Source organism: Scyliorhinus canicula, chromosome 15, assembly GCF_902713615.1.
Source record: "Scyliorhinus canicula chromosome 15, sScyCan1.1, whole genome shotgun sequence".
In the NCBI taxonomy this organism is placed as follows: Eukaryota; Metazoa; Chordata; class Chondrichthyes; order Carcharhiniformes; family Scyliorhinidae; genus Scyliorhinus; species Scyliorhinus canicula.
In genome coordinates this window covers 70956523-70978098 of record NC_052160.1, presented here as the reverse complement: position 1 = coordinate 70978098, position 21576 = coordinate 70956523, and the positions used below count along the sequence as shown (strand labels likewise).

Sequence of the window (21576 nt, the reverse complement as noted above, 5' to 3'; positions counted from 1 at the left end):
TTTGGTGGCCCGTACGGGGATCTCCAGAGGGGTCTGCGCAACTAACCGGCGTAATCGACTGAGCTCGTTCAAAGTAGAGGACGAATTTGGCCCCCAACGTGAGTAAAAATTTCTTTTCCACCTTGGTATTCGCCTACTACTAGTTTGATCGTTGCTCAGCCTTGCCGTTGGTTTGTCGAGAAGCCTCTGCGAGATCCAGGTCAGTCCAGCGAACCCGTTTTAAAGAGGGTAAGTGAGTGAACCCTGCGGTTATCGTCTCTAGGGGCAGCCTGGGACTGCCGCCGTGATTCCAGGCAGCGTTCGCTGGAGTTACGGGCGGGGTGGCCAGGACTGCTAGGGGCAGCCTGAGACTGCCGCCGTGATTCCAGGCAGCGTTCTCTGGAGTTACGGGCGGGGTTATCAGGACTGCTAGGGGCAGCCTGGGACTGCCGCCGTGATTCCAGGAAGCGTTCGCTGGAGTTACGGGCGGGGTTGCCAGGACTGCTAGGGGCAGCCTGAGACTGCCGCCGTGATTCCAGGCAGCGTTCGCTGGAGTTACGGGCGGGGTTGCCAGGACTGCTAGGGGCAGCCTGAGACTGCCGCCGTGATTCCAGGCAGCGTTCGCTGGAGTTACGGGCGGAGTTCTCAGGACTGCTAGGGGACGATTCCGGGCTGTGGGCTCCGGACGGGACTGCCGCCGTGATTCCAGGCAGCGTTCGCTGGAGTTACGGGCGGGGTTCTCAGGACTGCTAGGGGACGATTCCGGGCTGTGGGCTCCGGACGGGGACTGCCGCCGTGATTCCAGGCAGCGTTCTCTGGAAGTTACGGGCGGGGTTCTCGGAGCTTATCCCCCGGTATAACCCATACTTTCACCGAAGAATTTTACCTACTTACCCCTTAATAGCATTGGTGTCCTGGGTCCTGCGTTATTAAGGAAGTGAAGTAAGCTAATAACCACTTAAAATCTGGGTCTTCTTGAGTTGTATTAGCTGTTTAAACTCGGCTGCTTTCCTTGTCTTTCTCCAGCAGGCTGCGTCTCTCTCTCTCTTCTATCTCTCTCTCTCTCTCCTGTTGCTGTGCAGAGTGCTGCTGCTTCTGCTCCCTGGGTTTATATTCTCTTTCGAAGAGTTATTAAGTTTTAACGACTGTATTGTATATGGGCTTGTTTCACTTTGATAGTTTAAAAGTATCTTTGATGTAAATATCTTACTACAACTCGTTATTCATTTCAGGCATATCGTCTCCTCTCAGATTTGATTTCAAAAATGCTTTTGTTTCAATAGTTAACTTTTATTTCTGTGATTTCAAATCGTTTAATTTTCCAATTGTCCCCAGTTCATAACTTTGCCTTTGATTTTGACTTAAATGATGTTTCTCGTAGCCAGGTCATCTCCAATTTTCTTTTAATTAACTTGATGTTCGTAGAATTTTACCCCTTAAATTGACACTAAATTCGACTGAGCATCTTCCATTCTTTCCAGCTGTTTACTAAGAGAGTTTATTTCAATTAAGGTGTGAAACTTTGCTCTTAGCTGTATGCTAAAATTTAACTTGGTTGTGACTTGAAAGACTTGCCTGTTTTAAACATTCGTCACTTAATGCAATTGAAACTCTCATCCATGCTTTTCAGATGCTTCCTGAGATAGTTACATTCCATGAAGGTGTGAGCCATTGTTTTAGCTTACCACATGAAGCCTGTGTGTCTGCTGAGACCTGCTTGTGAGCAAGAATCTGCATTTTATAACCCTGCTCTTTGCAGATGCTATTAACCTTTTGTGGGATCTTTCCCTGTACCCTCTTAAACCAGATATTGCCAGACTTTCATGTTTCAAATGACACATTTTTCTGTATTATCAAGAACCCACCGCAAAGAAATTAATTGCCTTGTGGAGGGAATACTGTCAGTTAATGAAAGATGCATCTATACTGGCTAGCTGGCAGGCAAATGCCTCAAAATTGGGTATTGGCCTCACCAAAGGGGGAATTGTTAAAACAGTAGAGGTCTTAAAGAGGGAATGTAAAGAATATAAAGAACGTAAGAATGCTACTCCTACCCCGGCGCCGGTCAGCAATGCGAAGCAAGGTTGGGAGGAGGGGGACGATGGGGATGAGGAACATCTGTTCAATTGCGGGGGACGTCAGAAGCCCCCACAGCCTCCGCAGCCCCCACAGCCCCCACAGCCTCCACAGCCTCCACAGCCCCCACAGCCACCTCCGCCACCGCCCCTGGAATGTGATCAGTATTATGAGTAACTCAGTATGTTCAGAACTACATTGGTCTCAGAATAAACAGATAAAGAATTTGTGCTGGGCAGTTTCGAAACTGCTGCGTTGAAATTGACACTGCATGGCTCCGCAGGGTCCTAGTGCCCGCTGATCACAAACAGTCACTAGCAGAACCGCCTCAAGGAGGCACTCCTCCAGGCCCCTGCCCTTGGTCGACCCTTATATGATCGCCCTTTTCAGCTCTATTGCACAGTCCTTGCCGACTGCGCCACAGCTGTCCTGACCCAACGCCACGGCGACCGCTGTCGCCCGGTTGCATACTACTCCTCTAAACTCGATCCGGTAGCCCTTGGCTATCCTATCTGTACCCAAATTCTTGCAGCTATCTACAACAGCCTGCAATCGGCTGCTAATATTACCCTCCAACAAGATATTACTGTCTATAGTTCCCATTCTGTTACGGCCTTTTTGGGACAGCTACAGACTCAGCATCTCACGATGGCTCGTCAGAACAAATATGAGATTGCTCTCCTTAATAACCCGAAATTCCAGTTTGCCCACTGCACCACTATCAACCCTGCTGACTTTTTGACGCATCCTCCCACAGACATGCTCGACCCAACTCATGACTGTCTGCAACTGTTGCAGGAAGTCTCCTCGGTTCGAGACGACCTCTCCGATATACCCCTCCCAAGTGCAGATTGTTCCTTTTTCACCGATGGAAGTTCTTCCGTCGGCGAAAGGGGGGATAGACAATCTGGCTATGCAATCATCGATCAAGACGGTGATGGAAAAACAGAGGATTTCTAACCTCCGCTGGTACACCCATCTCACACCAGCAGTTAGTAACACAGTTATTGCAGGCCCTTATGCTCCCAGACAAGATAGCGGTGATAAAATGCGCAGCGCATACAGATAGCACGGGACTGGTGGAAACGGGCAACAGGAGAGCGGACGAGAAGGCAAAAGAAATTTCTAAATCTGGCAAACTAATGGTGCCTAGAATGATGAGGCAGACTAAAACCCCCCCGGAAAAGTCTCCCTCTGAAAAACCTATGCCAACCATTGCTGACATAATCCAAATGCAGGAGAACGCTCCTGCAACTGCTGTAAATATGTGGAAAAACTTAGGATGTATATATGATATCGAAAATAAGCTGTGGGTCACCCCGGTAGGACAAACATGTATGACCGATGCATTAGCAGCCTGGGTGACCGAATGTGTACACTTTGCAACTCACTGTGGAGCTCGTGCCACAGGGGACATATTGTTAAAAAGCTGGTGGCACCCACGACTGCAAGAAATGGCCCAACAAATTAGCAGTCGGTGCCTAATCTGTCAACAGCACAACCCCGGGAAGGCCGTCCCCTGTGATCCTGGCACAACCCCCTTACCTGAGGGTCCATTTGAGACCCTACAAATGGATTACATTGAGTTGGAAAGATGTCAATGCTATAAATATGTGTTAGCCATTGTGGACACTTTTAGCAAATGGATCGAGGCCTACCCGACTACGGATAACAAGGCCTCGACAGTAGTTAAGGTGTTAATGCGAGAAATTGTTCCGCGATTTGGAATTCCAGCCCGGCTGAGCTCTGACAATGGTCCCCACTTCATAGGTTAAATCAATAAGGAATTCTGTGCTCTGCTTGGAATAAAGCAACAGTTTCATTGTGCCTACAGACCACAAGCCGCTGGAGTGGTGGAAAGGGCTAATCAGACTCTAAAGACTAAACTCGCTAAACTACAAGCAGACACTGGGGCCACTTGGCTCAAACTCCTGCCTTTAGCACTCTTCCAGCTACGTGCCACCCCCGCAGGAAAAACTCGCCTAAGCCCAGCGGAAATACTATATGGCAGACCCTTTCGAACGCCTTGGGACAGCAGTGTTCCACGGAATGTTCAATTCCATTACATGACTACCGAGATGGCTAATTATATATTAACACTAACTAGAATTTTGAAAGGATTACACTCCCGAGTTCGTGCCACCCAGGAAGAAGTCCCATCCATTACTCATGACGTCTCCATCAACCCTGGGGATTATGTCCTAATTCGAAATTGGACAATTAAAGGTTGGGAACCTCGATGGGAGGGTCCCCTACAGGTTCTACTCACTACCCCCACTGCAGTAAAAGTGGAGGGCCGGAGAGCATGGGTACATATGCACCATTGTAAGTTAATTAAGTATCCATGATGTTCTAAACTTTTCCTTTAAGTCCTAGGAACACGAGTACCAGGATGAGGCCCCTCTTCGCCGTCACAATACTCGCCACCCTGCTCTCTCTCGCTACATCCGAAAGAAGGAGATGCCTGTACGGAAGCCGACACCCACCCATGTGCCGGGAAGGAACCCCACAATGTGGAACAACGACAGATCTCCGATGGATCACCACCGCTATCAGAAACTGCCCGACCACCGTTCCTCCCGACGACCAGAAGCGCCGATTCCTGATTACGTACATGGTTCTAATGTACGATCGCCGCACATGCAGGTGGAACCACCGGTGCATTGATAAGGACAGGGTACAAATTTTACCATCAAGGACTACTCACCCCTACTCGCCTTCCAGAAGGAAGCGGGCAACGCACCATGTAACGGCAAATTCATTTCTGTTTATGTCCTATGTCTATGCTAAGAAAGTGGGTGTCTCCTCTTGCTGGGTATGTACACAGGTCCCGACCCATGCCCATGGAGGCGTTCCCTTGATATCTGTTCCTTTCTCGATCGAACAGACGGCTGAATGGGTTATATTCCAGACAGTTCAGAGAATATCACGCGTCTGGTAACCCATATCAGAGATGGAGTACAGCGCTTGCGACTCGCCGGTCAGGCTGACTGGTGGAGCTGGATGTGGTCCAATTCTTGGGCCACTTTACATGAAATAAAGGGAGCGTGTTCTGACCGGCATCTGTGAAAGCAGAGATGTCAGAAGGTTATGGGATGGAAAGAGGGGAGTGTGGCTTTAGTACTATTTAATGTTCTGACCCGCATCTGTGAAAGCAGAGAGGTCAAAAAGTCAAAGAATGGAATGAATGGGAAGCGTTACTTTATTGCAGAGATAGCACAATTAAGCTCGTTTGACCAGTTGAGACAAATAAACATTGAAATGTAAAAGGAATGGGCTTTGGAATGAGTTAAGCCAGATGGCCATGGGATACAAAAACCTTTATTAATAGTGACTTGTGCTAATGATTATGTCAAAAATAACCTCCCGACCTCGAAGAATAATTCCATATATGTACATGTTCTGGATCCTTGCCAAATCATAGGTGTATCTAGGAATTTAAGGGGACCACCCCTAAGCTGTAAAATGTATAAAAATACAGTCCTTATTCTGGGATTTTGGCACTTCTCGAAGGTGGTTACCCGACTGCTTAGAGATTTGTCCCGGCCGTAAATAAACGAATATTCGTTACTGACGTGTTCGAGTGTTTTACTTCTGGACTGACGATCAGATACGTGAAAGTGCAATTCACACTACCACTTCCATAAACATTCACTCCCTCCACCACTGGAGCAGCCATGTACTCATCCACAAGATGCACTGTAGGAACTAACCAATGATCCTTATCAACTTCCAAATCCATGACCACTACCATCTAGATGAACAAGAGCAGCAGATATCTGGGAATACCACCACCTGGAGGTTCCCCTCCAAGTCACTCACCATCCTGACTTGGAAATATATCGCTGTTCCTTTTCTGTCATTGGGAACTTTCTCACTATCAGCACGGTGGGTGTACCTACACCTCAGGGATTAAAGCTGCTCAAGAAAGTACCTCGCCATCACCTTCTCAAGTTCCACTGGGGATGGACAATAAATGTTGACAGGACCGGCAATTAACCCTAATGCCCACATCCATTTAATGAATTTTTAAAAAGATCTTCATATAGGTATGATAATCTTCAACTCCACTTTCCTGTCCTATCCGCTTAATCCTTGATTCCCTTAATGAGTGAAAATCTGTCTATTTCAGCCTTGAACAGACTTAATGACCCAGACCCAGTCTCTACAGCTCTCTGCATAAAGAATTCCACAGATTCATTACCCTCTGGGAGAAGAAATTCTTCCTCATCTCAGTTTTAAATGAACAACCCCTGATTCTGAGATTATGCCCTCTGGTCCTCGACACTCTCACAAGGAGAAACAACCTCTCAGTATCCGAGCTTCACTAATGTGTATATCCATGATGTTTATCCTTTATAGAAGCTTAAAATGTAATAACTTTAGATGTTCCTTGAAACTTTTTCATTGGAATTATTATTGAGTTGCTGTGCAATACAATGGCCCTTATATACCACTGCCATCGTCTACAATTCTACTCATCCTAACACCTTTTCCCACGACTGTGCCAGTTTTCAATTAGGGAAACAGTGCTGCATTAACATTTTAAAACATGAATTCCGTTTTCCTACACTTGTTCCAGTTTCTTTCCACATTTAAACTAGATGGTATTAAAGTTTAACGTTGCAAAAGGCCTCGGTGAACAACCTGTGTGCATTTAAATTACAATTCAAAGCATTTTCACAATTCCTGAGCATCTACATCATTTCTGTGCTTAGCAAAGTAAGAATCTCGCCAATTGATCAGCTTTTCTTTTCAACACAATAACGCCAGGTAAATCTGGACACACCCACTCTGATACATGAAACTTATCTGGATTATTGGAGCCCATTCTTCACCGCTGGCAATTCACTGCAGACGTTCTCTTCTTTCTGGAAAGCAGGTTTGAGCGACTGAGTTAGAATGATCTATTTTGCTTGTAGTTCAGGAATCATTACCGAAACAAATGGTTCTATTAATGGTCTAAATAATATCCGTGATGTTAGAAATATTTGTCACTTGTAAATGTGACCTATCTATTCTTTTTTTTAAAAATGTGCAGTAATTTACCAGGCTTGTGGATTTTTATATATTTTGTTTTCTTGGATTTTCTATGAGTTTTGGGTCTACCTTTAAAAAAGGATTTAAGTTGGTTAACGGGCTGGTCACTTGCCCCTTCATAGCTAGTTTGGTGAAGAATGTCAGGAGTGTTTTCGACAATTAAATCTTTCGGGAATATTGTTATGTCTGTCCAAAGCTGGATTTCTGTACTTGATTTTTTCGGGATTAAACTAAAGATGTCGAAAGGGCGTTTGTGCTATTCTGAGATTTTAGGGGCATTAATGGATGAGGGAACAAATTTCCCTGGGGTTTGCTGGAGCGAAGCCGCCCATCTAACAGAGCTTGGATCAGTCAACACCCCCAGACACTAACATCCAGATAGTGGCACAAACCCATAGAGTATTGTATGTGTCTGAATTTTGGAGAAGTGTATCTCATATATTTAGTTATTGTGGCGCTAACAATTGCACACAAAGACTCGAGACATGTACAATCGAGGCTTTATTGCTGTGTGATGCTATTTTTGCGGCTGCAACTGTGGAATAGGATCTTAGTGACTCACACGCATATTTATACACAAGCTCCCTGTGGACGGAGCTAGCCGGCAGGGGCTGTGGTGATAACCACTGTAGATATGCGTACTTGCAGTAGGGGGATGTATGGCTGTACCTGTAATACAGGTTCCTCCAGTAAGCCCCTGCCGGCTAGCTCCGCCCACAGGGAGCTTGTGTATAAATATGCGTGTGAGTCACTCAGACTCTAGTCTTCAGTTGCAGCTGGAGGAATAGCATCACACAGCAATAAAGCCTCGATTGAACTTGTCTCCCATCTTTGACTGTAATTGTTAGCGCCACAGGAGCTTACCGGAGGAACCTGTACTACAGGTACAGCCATACATCCCCCTACTGCAAGTACGCATATCTACAGTGGTTATCACCACATTCACCCCCTGTAAAAAAATGAGTCCAGCGGGGGTGACATGTAACTATAGTACAAAGGATGATATATTTACAAAAGGGTTCAAACAAAGAAAACCAAGAGTCCATCCGGTTAGCAGGTTACAGGTTGAGCCGAATCGGCGGTCCAACGTTCCGCTGTGATTGGCGTAGCTGTGGTGGCGACATCTGCCCAGGCGATGATGGCAACGATGGTGCAGGCGCTGGCGGTGTTGGTGCTGGCTGCTGGCGGGATGACTCCGAGAGCGAGCCGAAATCTTCCGTGTCCTCCAGTGTGGGCAGGGGGACAAGGGATGGACCTGGTGGGGATGAATACGGGGGTGCCGGGGAAAAGGAGGGTGGCACAGGGGGGAAAAGGGGCGTGGGCATGGGATCGGCACCTGAGGTAGCCAGGTCCCGGAGCGAGACTGTGTCCTGGCGGCCGTTGGGGAACTCCACGTAGGCATACTGAGGGTTGGCGTGGAGAAGGCGTACTTTGTCCACCAGGGGTTCCGCCTTGTGGTGCCGGACATGCCTACAGAGAAGGACTGGGCCCGGAGTCGTGAGCCAAGTCGGGAGTGACACCCCGGATGTAGACTTCCTAGGGTAGGCAAAAACACGTTCATGGGGTGCACTGTTAATTGTGGTGCACAGTAGTGACCGAATGGAATGGAACGCGTCAGGGAGCACCTGCTGCCAGCGAGCGGCTGGGAGGTTCCTGGACCATAGGGCCAACTGGACGGCCCTCCATACCTTCCCGTTCTCCCTCTCTACCTGCCCGTTTCCCCGGGGGTTGTAGCTGGTCGTCCTGCTGGAGGTGATAACCCTGCTGAGCAGGAAATGACGCAGCTCATCACTCATGAACGAGGATCCCCTGTCACGGTGGATGTAGTCGGGGAAATTGAACAGAGCGGAAATGGAATCCAGAGCCTTGATGACGGTGGCAGACGTCATATCCGGGCATGGGATGGCGAAGGGGAACCTAGAAAATTCATCGACCCCACTAAGGATGTAGGTGTTGCGGTCGGTGGAGGGGAGGGGCCCTTTGAAGTCCACGCTGAGGCGTTCAAAGGGGCGGGACACTTTCACCAGGCACGCGCGAACTGGCCGGTAGAAGTGCATATGACAAAACTGTACGTGAATATGTTGCTAGAAAAAACAGAAAAAAGAGTATTTTGTGCTTCATGTAGTATGTATTCTCATAGGTGTCTAAAATAAAAGATTATATTTACTGTGGTCTTTTCTGTTTTATTTCATCATTCTGTGATGCATCATGCATGTATATAATATTTCCCTAATTTTCATCCCCCCATAACTGGAAAACTATAAGGCATAGGAATTTTTTATTCACACCAATGACTTTGACATGTGAGATAATCCAGGACAGCAATTTTAATCAAAATCTGAGATGTAGTGGTTAAATTTAAAAAAAATTTGTGGTGATCTGTCGTGAAGAAAACTAACAGGCAGACAGTGCAGGGATCCCTCGTGGCCGTTCCCCTTCAAAACAAGTATACCGTTTTGGATGCTGTTGAGGGGGATGACCTACCGGGGGAAGGCCCCAGCGGCCAGGTCTCTGGCACTGAGTCTGGCTCTGGGGATCAGAAGGGAAGGGGGGAGCATAGAAAAGCAATAGTAACAGGAGATTCAATGGTTAGGGGAATAGATAGGAGATTCTGTGGTCGCGAGCGAGACTCCCGAAAGGTATGTTGCCTCCCGGGTGCCAGGGCCAGGGATGTCTCTGATCGTGTCTTCAGGATCCTGAAGGGGGAGGATGAGCAGCCAGAAGTCGTGGTGCACATTGGTTCCAACGATGTAGGTAGGAAAAAGGGTGTGGAGGTAATAAATAAGTTTAGGGAGTTAGGCTGGAAGTTAAAGGCCAGGACAGACAGAGTTGTCATCTCTGGTTTGTTGCCGGTGCCACGTGATAGCGAGGCTAGGAATAGGGAGAGAGTGCAGTTGAACACGTGGCTGCAGGAATGGTGTAGGAGGGAGGGCTTCAGGTATTTGGATAATTGGAGCGCATTCTGGGGAAGGTGGGACCTGTACAAGCAGGACGGGTTGCATCTGAACCAGAGGGGCACCAATATCCTGGGGGGGAGGTTTTCTAGTACTCTTCGGGAGGGTTTAAACTAATTTGGCAGGGGAATGGGAACCGGATCTGTAGTCCAGCAACTAAGGTAGACGATAGTCAGGACGCCAAAGCACGTAGTGATGCAGTGGGGAAGGTAACAATGACAAAGGAGAGTACTTGCAGGCAAGGAGATGGGTTGAAGTGTGTATACTTTAATGCAAGAAGCATCAGGAATAAGGTGGGTGAACTTAAGGCATGGATCTGTACTTGGGACTACGATGTGTGGCCATCACGGAAACTTGGATAGAAGAGGGGCAGAAATGGTTGTTGGAGGTCCCTGGTTATAGATGTTTCAACAAGATTAGGGAGGATGGTAAAAGAGGTGGGGGGGGGGGGGGGGGGTGGCATTGTTAATTAGAGATAGTATAACAGCTGCAGAAAGGCAGTTCGAGGGAGATCTGCCTACTGAGGTAATATGGGTTGAAGTTAGAAATAGGAAAGGAGCAGTCACCTTGTTGGGAGTTTTCTATAGGCCCCCCAATAGCAGCAGAGATGTGGAGGAACAGATTGGGAAACAGATTTTGGAAAGGTGCAGAAGTCACAGGGTAGTAGTCATGGGCGACTTCAACTTCCCAAACATTGAGTTGAAACTCTTTAGATCAAATAGTTTGGATGGGGTAGTGTTTGTGCAGTGTGTCCAGGAAGCTTTTCTAACACAGTATGTAGATTGTCCGACCAGAGGGGAGGCCATATTGGATTTAGTACTTGGTAATGAACCAGAGCAGGTGATAGATTTGTTAGTGGGGGAGCATTTTGGAGGTAGTGACCACAATTGTGTGACTTTCACTTTAGTAATGGAGAGGGATAGGTGCGAGCAACAGGGCAAGGTTTATAATTGGGGGAAGGGTAAATACAATGCTGTCAGACAAGAATTGAAGTGCAGAAGTTGGGAACATAGGCTGTCAGGGAAGGACACAAGTGAAATGTGGAACTTGTTCAAGGAACAGGTACTGCGTGTCTTTGATATGTATGTCCCTGTCAGGCAGGGAAGAGATGGTCGAGTGAGGGAACCATGGTTGACAAGAGAGGTTGAATGTCTTGTTAAGAGGAAGAAGGAGACTTATGTAAGGCTGAAGAAACAAGGTTCAGACAGGGCGCTGGAGGGATACAAGATAGCCAGGAGGGAACTGAAGAAAGGGATCAGGAGAGCTAAGAGAGGGCTTGAAAAATCTTTGGTGGGTAGGATCAAGGAAAACCCCAAGGCCTTTTACACATATGTGAGAAATATGAGAATGACTAGAGCGAGGGTAGGTCCGATTAAGGACAGTAGCGGGAGATTGTGTATTGAGTCTGAAGAGATAGGAGAGGTCTTGAACAAGTATTTTTCTTCAGTATTTACAAACGAGAGGGGCCATATTGTTGGAGAGGACAGCGTGAAGCAGACTGATAAGCTTGAGGAGATGCTTGTCAGGAAGGAAGATGTGTTGCGCGTTTTGAAAAACTTGAGGATAGACAAGTCCCCTGGGCCTGACGGGATATATCCAAGGATTCTATGGGAAGCAAGAAATGAAATTGCAGAGCCGTTGGCAATGATCTTTTCGTCCTCGCTGTCAACAGGGGTGGTACCAGAGGATTGGAGAGTGGCGAATGTCGTGCCCCTGTTCAAAAAAGGGAATAGGGATAACCCTGGGAATTACAGGCCAGTTAGTCTTACTTCGGTGGTAGGCAAAGTAATGGAAAGGGTACTGAGGGATAGGATTTCTGAGCATCTGGAAAGGCATTGCTTGATTATGGATAGTCAGCACGGATTTGTGAGGGGTAGGTCTTGCCTTACAAGTCTTATTGAATTCTTTGAGGAGGTGACCAAGCATGTGGATGAACGTAAAGCAGTGGATGTAGTGTACATGGATTTTAGTAAGGCATTTGATAAGGTTCCCCATGGTAGGCTTATGCAGAAAGTAAGGAGGCATGGGATAGTGGGAAATTTGGCCAGTTGGATAACAAACTGGCTAACCGATAGAAGACAGAGAGTGGTGGTGGATGGCAAATATTCAGCCTGGAGCCCAGTTATCAGTGGCGTACCGCAGGGATCAGTTCTGGGTCCTCTGCTGTTTGTGATTTTCATTAACGACTTGGATGAGGGAGTTGAAATGAAAAAAAATGAAATGAAAATCGCTTATTGTCACGAGTAGGCTTCAATGAAGTTACTGTGAAAAGCCCCTAGTCGCCACATTCCGGCACCTGTCCGGGGAGGCTGGTACGGGAATCGAACCGTGCTGCTGGCCTGCTTGGTCTGCTTTAAAAGCCAGCGATTTAGCCCAGTGAGCTAAACCAGCCTCAATGGTTGGTTTGAAGGGTGGGTCAGTAAATTTGCAGATGATACGAAGATTGGTGGAGTTGTGGATAGTGAGGAGGGCTGTTGTCGGCTTCAAAGAGACATAGATAGAATGCAGAGCTGGGCTGAGAAGTGACAGATGGAGTTTAACCCTGACAAGTGTGAGGTTGTCCGTTTTGGAAGGACAAATATGAATGCGGAATACAGGGTTAACGGTAGGGTTCTTGGCAATGTGGAGGAGCAGAGAGATCTTGGGTCTATGTTCATAGTTCTTTGAAAGTTGCCACTCAAGTGGATAGAGCTGTGAAGAAGGCCTATGTTGTGCTAGCGTTCATTAGCAGAGGGATTGAATTTAAGAGCCGTGAGGTGATGATGCAGCTGTACAAAACCTTGGTCAGGCCACATTTGGAGTACTGTGTGCAGTTCTGGTCACCTCATTTTAGGAAGGATGTGGAAGCTTTGGAAAAGGTGCAAAGGAGATTTACCAGGATGTTGCCTGGAATGGAGAGTAGGTCATACGAGGAAAGGTTGAGGGTGCTAGGCCTTTTCTCATTAGAACGGAGAAGGATGAGGGGCGACTTGATAGAGGTTTATAAGATGATCAGGGGAATAGATAGAGTAGACAGTCAGAGACTTTTTCCCCGGGTGGAACACACCATTACAAGGGGACATAAATTTAAGATAAATGGTGGAAGATATAGAGGGGATGTCAGAGGTAGGTTCTTTACCCAGAGAGTAGTGGGGGCATGGAATGCACTGCCTGTGGTAGTGGTTGAGTCGGAAAAGTTAGGGACCTTCAAGCGGCTATTGGATAGGTACTTGGATTAGGGTAGAATAATGGAGTGTAGGTTAAGTTCTTAAGGGCAGCACGGTAGCATTGTGGATAGCACAATTGCTTCACAGCTCCAGGGTCCCAAGTTCGATTTCGACTTGGGTCACTGTCTGTGTGGAGTCTGCACATCCTCCCCGTGACTGTGTGGGTTTCCTCCGGGTACTCCGGTTTCCTCCCACAGTCCAAAGATGTGCAGGTTGGGTGGATTGGCCATGAAAAATTGTCCAAAATTCTATGATTAACCTAGGACAAAACTTCGGCACAACATCGTGGGCCGAAGGGCCTGTTCTGTGATGTATTTCTCTATAAGAAGATAACAGTGGTTACCCAGACCTCGTTGCTGGTTGCGAAGGAGCCCCCATAACAGTTCAAGCTTCAGGGCCCCAAAAATTTAGGTCCGCCTCTGATCCTAACCAAATGCACACCAGTTTCTAAACGGAGATAATACAAAATATTCCAGGTTGTGTTTTTGCATCAAATGTGTGAAGGATTGAGAGTGACGGTTTCTGCAGAATTTCTGTCAGTCAATATATGAGCAGTCACATTCGGAGTAGAATGTTTTCTCTTTTATAAATTTCGAGCATCCAATTATGTTTTTTCCAATTAATTTAGCATGACCAATCCACCTACCCTGCACATATTTTGGGTTGTGGGGGTGAGACCCATGCAGACACAGGGAGAATGTGCAAACTCCACGCAGACAGTGACTCGGGTCCGGGATCGAACCCTGGACCTCAACGCGTGAGGCAGCAGTGTTAACCACTGCACCACATTTCCACCCTCGGGGGTGAATGTTTAATGGAATCTTTAAACATCATCTACCATTGAAACTGCTATAACCCTCAGTAGATCCACGGGGACAAGCCGATCAATCTCCCCGTGGGGCTCATGGAATGCGAACTCCCCCCTGCTGAAGGGCGGAGGCCCAACTGTGGGTTCCTTAATTCCCCGAGATAAAATAGGGAGCCGGCATCTCAGGATGGTCCCGCCTGGGACTTGGAGTGTGGCTTAGTCGCTGTATTTCCTAACTGTGAGTCGGAAATAACCTATTTCTGACTCACCTTTTCGGGACTTCTCATTGACTACAATAGAAACTAAACCCTGTGCAATTCTATCGGAAGTGGTCAGAACAAACCTGCAATATTTTCTTTGCCCAACTAGTTTGGGATTGCACAGCTCAACGCTGACCTTTGAGGGCCGTTGGTTGGCCATTGTGTCAGAACACTCTCATTGGGGGATACCAGGGGTTGGCTCAGTTTGAATACAGTCGATTTTCCTGTTTGGAAGAATTGATTTATTGGTCACGGTGCTGGTGGTGGAAAGTTTTGGAGCTCAAACATATAGAATTACATAGAATTTACAGTGCAGAAGGAGGCCATTTGGTCCATCGAGTCTGCACCGGCTCTTGGAAAGAGCACCCTACCCCCTACCCAAGGTCAACACCTCTACCCTATCCCCATATCTCAGTAACCCCACCCAACACTAAGGGCAATTTTGGACACAATGGGCAATTTATCATGGCCAATCCACCTAACCCGCACATCTTTGGACTGTGGGAGGAAACCGGAGCACCCGGAGGAAACCCATGCACACACGGGGAGGATGTGCAGACTCCACACAGACAGTGACCCAAGCCGGAATCGAACCTGGGACCCTGGAGCTGTGAAGCGATTGTGCTATCCACAATGCTACCGTGCTGCCCAAACATGTGGCATATGCTGAGATAAAAATTAGGAAAGGAGTGGGAAAGAGGGGAGTGTGAGACTGAGGGAGGGAAAATGGAGAGAGAGAGACAGAGGGGAATATGGAGAAAGAGAGAGAGAGACAGGGGAAAATGGAGAGAGACAATGTGAGAAAGGGGGAAGTGTGAGGGAGTTATAAAATGGAGACAATGTGGGAGAAAGCGGAGAATGTTAGAGAGACAGAGGGGAAATGGAAAGAGCCAGGCTGGGTGCGGATGGGGGGGGGGGGGGGGGGGGGGGGGGGGGGGGAGTAGTGTGAGGGAGACAGGGGAAATAGAGAGTGTGAGAAACAGAGGAGAAAATGGAGAGAGAGCGAGAGACAGTGTGGGAAGGGGAAGTGTGATGCAGACAGAAAGGAAATTGGAGAGAGAGTGTGGGAAAGGGGAGAATGTGAGGGAGCTAGAGGGGAAATGGAAAGTAAGAGAGACAGTCTGGGAAGACCGAAGGGTGTGGGGAGAGAGTGTGAGAAAGGAGAGGAAATTAGAGTATTTATGAGCTTAATGGCCCCAAGTACCAGCACAGTAGAGTTGGGTCTCCAGGTGAGATCCTCCTTGTGTGAAACAAATGGACAAGTCACATAAATGAACCTTTGGAGGTTTGTGACTCAGGGTCTATCTCTTGTTAGCCCATTTATACATTAATATCAGTGTGATTTGTTAACGTGCCTTTATTGTTCTGCAAAGATCTGTCCCCAAAATGCTTCTTAAAGAATCAGTATAACCTGTTGTGTTGAGGTTAACAAAATAAAAGGATGTACAATAATGAATGGAGGAATGTTCTGATTGCAATCAATGGCGGAAATTAATAAACAAAACTTGTTGATAAATCCGGGAAGCTGATCAGACTTGACAAACAAGAATTTATCCATTCCAAAAAATGAAGTTGGACTAAAGAAAACAAGTACTAAGTTTATCTCCAATTGGTGTCACTATCAAACGTTTGGCATGCTGATGGACTTGCATTTCTGGAAAAATAGGTGCAAAGATTGGATTACTAAATCCAAAATGAATACAAGCAATTAATTTTCATAGTATCCATATAATCCCTACAGTACAGAAGGAGATCATTCGGCCCATCATTGTGGGCAGCAGGGTAGCATGGTGGTTAGCATAAATGCTACACATCTCCAGGGTCCCAGGTTTGATTCCCAGCTGGGTCACTGTCTGTGCGGAGTCTGCACGTCCTCCCCGTGTGTGCGTGGGTTTCCTCCAGGTGCTCCGGTTTCCTCCCACAGTCCAAAGATGTGCGGGTTAGGTGGATTGGCCATGCTAAATTGCCCTTAGTGAAGTAAAAAATAAGGTTAATGGGGGTTGTTGGGTTACTGGTATAGGGTGGATATGTGGGCTTGAGTAGGGTGATCATTGCTCGGCACAACACCGAGGGCCGAAGGGCCTGTTCTGTGCTGTACTGTTCTATACTCTATCAAGTCAGCACCAACCCTCTGAAAGAGCACCCTACCCAGGCCCAGTCTTCCACCTTATCCCAGTAACCCCACACCTCAGTCACTACCATTCCACCTAACCTGCATCTCTTTGGACTGTGGGAGGAAACTGGAGCACCTGGAGGAAACCCACGCAACCATGGAGAGAATGTGCAAACTCCACACAGTCACCCGAGGTCAGAGTCAAACCCGCAACCCTGATGCTGTGAGGCAACAGTGCTGACCACTCGTGTAGGGATGAGGGTGGGGGTGAAGGTGGTATGGGGGTGAGTGTGGTGTGGGGATGAGGGTGGTGTGGGGGTGAGAGTGTGGGTGCAGGTGGTGAAGGGCAGCAGGTCTGGTGCTCCCCGTCGTGTCTTCTTCTGTTCCCGCGGTTGTGTGCAGCTTTCTCCTGGGGGGGGGACGATACAGAAAATGACAGTGTGACAAATGACAATGCCACGGACACAGTGCTACCTAACCACCCTGGCCGCCCTGAGGAGTTTGTGCAGTTTTTTCATGCCGTCCAGACGGTGTTACTGATGATGCTCACCGCCTCTGCCATCTGTGCCCAGGCATGCTGAACGGTGGCGGCTGGCAGCCTCCTTCCTGGGCCGGGTTCAGAGTGGCCTGCCTCTCCTCCATAGCATCCAGGAGGATCTCAAGCTTGACATCGGTGAAACATGGGGCCGCACGTCTTGCTGCCATCTGAAATGAAAATGAAAATCGCTTATTGTCACGAGTAGGCTTCAATGAAGTTCCTGTGAAAAGCCCCTAGTCGCCACATTCCGGCGCCTGTCCGGGGAGGCTGGTACGGGGATCTTGTTGGCTGGGATGGTATGTGTGTGTGGGGAGTGAAGTGTATATGCGGCTGGAACTAGTTTACAGTTTGTTAATAGCATTAGTATTGTTTTCCGCCCATGTTATTGTCATTTAATCAATCTTAATTAGTCATGAACTTGACATTGCAATGCACTGGAACGTAACAGGCTGCATTGTAGCTTTATCAGTGTGTCCAGAAAGATGGCAAAGTTATTTGGGCATTGGAATTCAGAAGTGGTATGGTGTTGTAATCTACTTTCACTTCTACCACTTACTGGTATACATTATCTAAATTCAAAACAATAATTTGCAAGTGGAGAACTGAAATTATCAAATATTTTTTTTCTAAGCAAGTGCAATGATCACCAAGCCAGATAATAGCTTTTGCAGAGGCTAAATGGAGCTCTGAGCCCTCCAGTACTCTGTAGTTGAGTAGACAAAGGCAAGAGCTGATGTCCGGTGGGCGGAATTCTCCGCAAGGCCCGACGCCGTCGTGAAACTCGGAGAGGTTCACAACGGCGTCGGAGGCCTCTCCTTGACCCCTATTCCCCCCCCCCCCACCCCAACCCGGGGGGCTAGGAGGGCCGTGCCGTAAATCTCGGCTGCGGGGTCTTGTCGCTGGTGATACCATGGGCGGGATTCTCCGTTGCCCGCCATTGAAATCGGGAACAGTGATTTGGCAGAGAATGGCTCCCGTCGTCAAAATCAGGGCAGGCACCGGTTTGATGCCGGGTCGCGATGACCCGACCCCTCCAAATCCGCGTCATCAGGACGCACACCGCGTGCAATCGCACCCCCTTGGAATGTCATTATCCAGCCCACCCACGATGCTCCGCCCACTATGAGCTGAGTTCCCGAGGGCCACGTGTGTTCTCAGTGGTCAGGTGCCTTGTTTGCCGGCTGTGGAGAGACAGAGAGGGCTCGCGGACAGTGTCTAGCGCCGCCATACCCGGCCGAGATCCGTGCCACTGGCCGGGGGAATTCTGCCAGAGCTGGGGGAGTGGTAAGGGATGGCCAGGAGGTGGGCTGTGGGGGTGGGTGGCCGCATGGTTCAGCACGTCTGGTGCCATATTTTCCGGTAGAATCGGTGTGTGTGTGGGGCGGGGGGGGGGGGGGGGGGGGGGTTGTAGGCATACGCGTGGCTGCAGCTTGTCAGTCCTGTGCATGTGCACCATGTGACCAGGCGATTCTCCAACATTTTCCGCGCGTTCGCAGGTGTTTCACGCTGCACCAGTGCTAGCCCCTCACCGGTAACGGAATCGGTGAAGGTTTGGGCTGGTTTTCCCATCGTGAAACACAACGGCGTCTCCATTGACGTCGGCACTTAGCCTCAGGAACGAAAAATCCAGCCCCATATCTTTTCAGCTGCAGCAGCTTGAGGTCCGAGTTTCAGAAGTAGAGTAGCAGCTGCCATCACTGTGATGCATCTGTGAGACTGACAGTTACATGGAGAGCGATAGCGTGTTCATAAATGTGGTAACTCCATAGCTTAAGACTGTGCAGGGAGAGATGGAACACGTGACCACCAAACTGTCAAAACCGACCAGGGATGTAGTACATCTCAACCAGTATTCAGCTTTGATGAGGGCGACGGCTCATCTGGGGGATGCAGTCAGAACCAGGTCCATGGCACCATGGTGGCTCAGCTACACAGGGTGGGTACAAGGAAGGCTGGAAGAGCTACAGCGATAGATGATCAGAATATCTAGATGGGTTTTTTTAATGGCACAGATGCGATGGGCTGATGGGCCTTTTCTGTGCTGTAGATCTCTATGACTCTATGATTCGATTGTTAGGGAAGCAGATAAGTGCTGTTGTGGCCACAAAATGTGATAGCAGGATGCTGTGTTGCCTCCTGATGCCAGGGTTAAGGATGTTACTGAGTGGCTGCAGATCACCCTGAGTGGGGAGATTGAACGGCGGCAATCGTGGTTCATAGGGTGACACAGTGGTTAGCACCACTGTCTCAGAGTGCCAGAGGCCATGATTCAATTCCGGCCTTGGGTGAGTGTGTGTGGAATTTGCAGTTTCTCCCCGTGTCGGCGTAGGTTTCCTCTGGCTGCTCCGGTTTCCTCCCACAGTCCAAATATGGGCAGGTTAGGTGGATTGGCCATGATAAATTGCCCCAGATTAACACAAAGATATGTAGGTTAGGTGAGGTTACGGGGATAGATCTAGGTAAGGTGTGTAGCCACCTGGGGTAGCCACGTCCCGATTCCAAAATGGATGTCCGCAAAGAATGCAGGGAAATTTGGCCAGCCACAGGGAAACAAGCAGGTACAAGGTTTTCTGTGTATTAAGATTTGCAGAACCCAGACAGAACCGAAACCAATAGCCATCTACATACTAATGAGCAATCCCCAGAAACAATCAGAAACATTGAATCAATCGAGACCAAACCAGACTCCCCGGCGCCAGCGGGAGCTAGGACAAAGGAAGGCCAACGGACTCGTAGGACCCTCCCAACGATCAGAGATCGACTCCAGTATTGGAGAAATCGATAAAACCGATTAGGACATGGTCCAATCAATTGGGATCAAGTCCGGGGTCCGCCCAAAAGGGCGCGAAACCCCTGGGGACTATAAAGTAGAGTCGCCAAGTTCAGTTCGCTCTCTTGGCAACTCTCAAAGAACTCTTGACTGTGACTCTCAGCGAGGAGAGACCTGCCTAGCAGCTGCACCAACCAAGTAAGTTTCCAGTCAACGCACGCTACGAGATAGGCGCTCCTAGCTACTATTCCATACCAGCTTGAAGCCTGCAGACTCAGAACCGGACAACGGCCATTGTTCCTCTGACCTGGTGGGCCATTCGAAAGCTAAGTATAGGCCTTTAGTAGCAGTGATAGTTTAGTAAGTAGAGTTTTATGCATGAGTAGCGATTGACTGTATGTATAATAAATGTGTTTTGATTTGAAACTTACTAACTGGGGTATTGAGTTATTGATCAACACTTGGCTTTGAACCTCGTGGTGGTATCAGAAAGATACCTGGCGACTCTAGAGCAAAGGTTATTAAAACAGAGCAATCAAGTAAAAGCATAACGAGCAACAGGTGCTCTTCAGAGAATTGGTGCAGACTCGATGGGCTGAATAGCCTCCTTCTGCACTGTAGGAATTCTATGGATTCTATATTGGAACAAATGGTATAGGTTGGAAGGGGGATGAGGGCCTGCAGTCAGAATTGAGGGAGCCAAGTAGGAAATAAGCAAACTGTGTCTCAAAAGTAAGAATCCCCAGATAACACCCAGAACCACATGCAATTGAGCGCAGGAAAAGGAGAAAAAGACAGATGAATATGTGGTTGGAAACTCTCTGTATAGGGGAGGAAACTGGCTCTGGGGAACTCCACAAGCTGGACAGGTTGCACCTCAAGAGAGGTGGGATTGAGTTCCTTGTGAGATGTTTGCTAGGCATATTGGGGAGGAGTTGAACTAGTTTGGCAGAGGGCAAGGGGAGCTGAGAGTAGGTTCTGTATTATTTATTGTGTCTGAATAAAGCTCGTAGTCTTACAGTTGAAGTAGATGCTTTACTTCCATGAGTTTGTTCTCTTTCCAGTGCTGACACTATGTTACATCTGAGCTTCCGTTCCTGTGAAGAGTTCCTGTTTGTCTATGTATATATACATCTCTGGTGCTCCCTCTGGTGGTTACTTAGTTGTAGTGTATTTACATTAACCCCTGTGTACATACAGTGATGTGTATTACTACATCCCCCTTTTTCTTTTACATATTTTCTGTACTTTGTTAAAGAAAATTGTACAAAACAAGTAGATAAATGATGATATGTACAAGTTGTGATGATATTGATGATTATACACAGCCAATTAATATTTATGGGGTAGGGGCTGGGTTGCAGGGGTGGTGGGGTGGGGGCACCTATACGGCCAGTGTGGCCGCAGAACCAGGGGCCAAGGTGGATGGTCAGTGGAGTGTGTAGCAAGATGGTTGCCTTGCAGGTGGCGGCAATGTTGGACACCGCCCAAGTCCAAAGGGGGTTATCCTGGCCTCATGCCCTCCCCCTGTCACTCCCTCTGGCGCAGGGCTCCCCCTGCCTACACCCAGCCAGCCGGGCCAGCATCAGGAACACAGCCCACCGTCATTCCTCTCCATGTCCTACCTCCTCTCTCTCCCTCATCAACCATGGCACCTGTTTCCCTAATCTTTCGAGGCACAAATGAACCTCGCCATCAGGAATTCTCCCCAGTGGAGATGGAGCATCACGGAGGCCCCGGAGAAAACTGGGTCAGGCCCGCTAATGATATGCCAACAGCTTTAGAACAATACAGCACAGAACAGGCCCTGCGGCCCACGATGTTGTGCAGAA

The 21576-nt window shown here is 48.2% G+C and overlaps 1 long non-coding RNA gene across 1 annotated transcript in view; it reads left to right on the top strand.

Moving 5' to 3' along the window:
• The first annotated feature begins 6883 nt into the window (after positions 1-6883).
• Positions 6884-21576, top strand: part of LOC119979027 — a 35659-nt gene continuing 20966 nt past the window's right edge. The window contains exon 1 of the long non-coding RNA XR_005463621.1: positions 6884-6937. This is a non-coding gene — a long non-coding RNA (uncharacterized LOC119979027). The remainder of the gene's footprint in view (positions 6938-21576) is intronic.